The 4,327-nt window shown below is 38.7% G+C and overlaps 1 non-coding gene across 1 annotated transcript; it reads right to left on the bottom strand.

The window, feature by feature from the left end:
• Nucleotides 1–3,895: 3,895 nt before the first annotated feature.
• LOC148548885 (small nucleolar RNA R71) lies at nt 3,896–3,999 on the bottom strand. The gene has a single exon (XR_015897588.1). It is a non-coding gene; the product is annotated as a small nucleolar RNA R71 (small nucleolar RNA).
• Between the last annotated feature and the right edge of the window lie 328 nt (nt 4,000–4,327).

Raw genomic sequence — 4,327 nt, 5'->3', positions numbered from 1 at the left:
TGTTCATCAATTAATTTTGGGAAGTTGGGAACATTGGGTAGAGATAAAAGTGTATATGTTTTTGTTGAAAAGTTCTCAAGAATTGGGTACATGCTCATGTATTAATCATGTGTAAACCATATGCATTCATGTTTCTTTAAAAAAATATTTTAGAAAATTTACAATGCAACAAGAAGGGAACAAAATGTCCCAAAGTTTGAATAGCTAGGTTTGTTTAGAATTGTCTAGGTTATCATCGGTTAGGTGGGAAGTTTAAGTTAATCAAAGATTCAAATTTCAAGCTCACTTGACCATATGCATCCTACCTTGATCCTAGCCCCATTACAACCTATGGGAAGTCCTCATGATATTTGTATGCATGCATAAAGTAATTGTTGATTGTTAGATGAAAAATGAATCTTGGAAAGCATGATTAGGAATGAATTGAGTGAATCAACTCCATACACTTGAGTGCATAGAGCGGATACACATCCGGCGAGGGTTCAATCGCTCAATTACATGTTTCCACCTATGATAATCTTTTCTTGCAAGTTTATGAACTATTTCAAATGATTCAATCCAATTTTGGTTTGCTTTGATTGCTAATACCTTAGCCCTTATGCTTGCATGTGTATTCTTGAAAATTGATTTATTTTGACTAAGCCATTGCATCATGTAAATAGATTGCATATAGATAGATTGTATTTAGTTAGTGATGCCAAGGCATCTTAGGCTAGTTTCACTAGCATTTTTCTGTTAGTTTAGTTGTTTTATGCATTTTCTTGAGCTTAAAGTAACCAAGAATGGTTAAAATGAGAACAAAGCAATGAACCATCCAAACAGTATGATTTTGATGCAAATTCCATGAGTTTTTAGTTATATTACTTGAATGCTATTAATGGAAGATTTCTCATGAAATTTTGCAAGACTTTGATGCAATTGTTTGGATGATTTCAGGGAAGAAGAGGCTAAGCAAGGAAGCAACAAAATCAATAAAGGAAGCTTGAATATCACATGTGGAGTTTAAGTTCCAGTTTAAGCCTAAACTGGAACTTAAACGCCAGAATCAGGAAGGCTAAGAAATGCTGGAATTGAAGTTTAACCTCCAGTTTAACCTTAAACTGGAGGTTAAACGCCAGAATGAGAATGCCACTCAGGAAGGAGTTCCACGTTTAACCTCCAGTTTAACCTTAAACTGGAGGTTAAACGCCAGAATGGGAAAAGCACCAGGGAGCCATTTCCACGTTTAAGCTCCAGTTTGACCTCAAACTGGAGCTTAAACGTGTTCGACCAAGTTTTCTCCTCCAGGGTTGCTCTGTCCATTTCCACGTTTAAGCTCCAGTTTGACCTCAAACTGGAGCTTAAACGTGTTCGACACCTCCAGGGCTACCCTTCTAAGCTTCCACGTTTAACCTCCAGTTTAACCTTAAACTGGAGGTTAAACGTGTTCGACCTCCAGGATGCCTCCTTCCATTTCCACGTTTAACCTCCAGTTTAACCTTAAACTGGAGGTTAAACGTGTTCGACCTCCAGGGCTGCCCTTCCTATATCCACGTTTAAGCTTCAGTTTAACCTTAAACTGAAGCTTAAACGTGTTCGACTACATGACTCTCCAGGGCTGCCTTCTTCCATTTCTACGTTTAAGCTTCAGTTTAACCTTAAACTGAAGCTTAAACGTGCTTCTACAAAAGGCCTCACTGGAAGTGTCTGGCGTTTAAGCTGCAGTTTAAGCTTAAACTGCAACTTAAACGCCACTCTTGGAAAAGGTTTCTGGACCAAAAATATTGTGGTTTAAGTTAGTATTTGAGCACAAACATTAACTTAAACTTATTCTGGTATGAAACCCAATTGAATATCATGGTTTATGGGATTGGGCCTGAAGGATTGATGAGTCTGAAATTTCAATTTATTGAGTCATGTGCCATTATTTGTTTATCACTAAGTTGGCTCAATGAATGTTACAGAATTTGGATCAGCAGCCTCATCAAGATTATGGATCATAAACCCAAGGCAAAAGGAAAGCAGGGAGAGGCCTCAAAGCCCAAGAAACACAACAGAAGCTCAATATAGAAAGTGTATAAATAGGATAGAATTTAAGTTAGAAGGAACTTTTGGAACTTTTACTTTTGCATTTAGCTAGTTTTCATTTCTTTGTAATTGAATTCCGAGCTATGACTCACTAAACCCCCTTTCATTGGGTTAGGGAGCTCTATTGTAATTCAATGAATCAATAATAGTTTATCTTCTTCTTCAATCTTTTCTCTTGAATTTTGTTAGAAAGCTTCTCGATCTAATTCCATTGGGTAGTTGTCTTGGGAAAGAAACTACCCATAATTGGAATCCTTCGGAACCTTGGGAAAGGAATGGAGGATTCATGCTAGAGAAGCTTTCTCACAGTGAATTGGATTGGGGTTTGGATGGATATTGTGACATGTAATCCTACCAAATTGTGGTTCATGAAACTGTGTGGTATAATCAGTGATCGAGCATCATCTCTTCTTATGAACATTTAAACCAAGGGATTGGGAATTTGTTTGTTTTTAGAGAGAATTGGTGAGCCAAGGGATTGGGATCCAATCATATAAGATTGCCAAGCAAAATTCAATGAATGCATTGGTTGAGGAAGAGATATACATGTTTTGATTCGGAGATCTCAATATCTCCTAACACCCAATGAATTCCCCATTTCTGATTTCCACTTTCTCTTTACATTCTGCAACTCAATTTATGCAATCACCCCCATTCCCTTTTAATTTCAGCAATTTAGCTTCTGCTCTTTAATTCATGCAATTTAAGATTCCGCCATTTCAATTTCTTGTCATTTACTTTTCCCGCCAATTTTACATTCCGCAATTCTCATCTAAATCTTGATTCCGCTCAACTAGAACACACTTCTAATCCGAATTGCTCACTCAACCAATCCTTGTGGGATTCGACCTCACTCTATTGTGAGTTTTTACTTGACGATAACCGGTGCACTTGCCGGAAGGAATTTTGCCGATCGTGCAATTTCCTAAATCGTAGCATAACTAGTTTATGCGCATCAAGTTTATGGCGCCGTTGCCGGGGATTGGTTTTCGATTGACAATTCTCAAATTGGAAGTTAACTAGATTGAGCATTTTTTTTTTGTTTTGATTAATTCAGTACAAGTTACTTGTTGAATTTTAATTTCTGCACTCTGTTACATGCTTTCTTTCTTTATGCCTTTAAATTCAAGCAACTAACCCACTGACTCACTAACTGTTTGAATTAATTCCTCAATTGCTCTAACCATACTCTTCCATTAACCAAGAGTATTTCACTTGTTTGTTGCCTGTGCTGTGTTCTTGTATGACAGGTAGGAGAGGAGAGACATCAACTCCTCCATATACCGAACCAGAGAGGACCCTTCATAGACTTAGAAGGGAAGCAAGAGGGAAGAGAGTACTGGGAGAAGAAGAATCTGAAGGAGAATCTGAGGACAATTTTGAGGAAGCTCTAGATCTCAACATGGATAGAGAAGTTCACAACCATGAGAGAGCTGATGGAAACAATGCCATTCCTGAGAGGAGGGTTCTTAGTTCATACATAAACCCAACCTCTGGGAATTGTGGTAGCAGCATTCAGAAACCACCCATTCAGGCCAACAATTTTGAACTCAAACCACAGCTAATATCACTTGTGGAGAATCATTGTTCATTTGGTGGGAGTGCTAATGAAGATCCCAACCAACATCTCACAAAATTCCTGAGAATTTGTGACACTGTGAAGTCCAATGGAGTCCAGGAAGATGCCTATAAACTGCTTTTGTTCCCATTTTCACTTAGGGACAAAGCAGCTAAGTGGCTGGAATCATTCCCAAGGGGGAGTCTAACAACATGGGATGAGGTGGAAAGCAAGTTTCTGGCACGTTTCTACCCCCCACAAAAGGTCAATAGGCTTCGATCTGAGGTTCAGACTTTTAGACAACAAGATGGTGAAACTCTCTATGAGGCATGGGAGAGATTCAAGGATTTGACAAGGAAATGCCCACCAGACATGTTCCATGATTGGGTGCAATTGCATATTTTCTATGATGGACTGTCTTATGAATCAAGGAAGGCTGTAGACCATTCATCAGGAGGTTCATTGAACAGGAAAAAGACTGTGGAAGAAGCCATTGAAGTAATTGAGACAGTGGCTGAGAATGAGTACTACTATGCATCAGAGAGGCACAACACTAAGGGAGTCATGGAGCTGAACCATGTTGATACAATTCTAGCCCAAAACAAGGTGTTTGCCAAGCAACTAGCAGAGCTTACCAGGCAATTAGAAACAAAGCAAGTAGCTGCAATACACACACAAGATCAAGAGGAAGTAAGCATTGAA

This window comes from Arachis ipaensis, chromosome B8 (assembly GCF_059453495.1).
Source record: "Arachis ipaensis isolate K30076 ecotype BB chromosome B8, ASM5945349v1, whole genome shotgun sequence".
NCBI lineage: Eukaryota > Viridiplantae > Streptophyta > Magnoliopsida > Fabales > Fabaceae > Arachis > Arachis ipaensis.
This window is presented reverse-complemented; position numbering and strand designations above follow the sequence as displayed.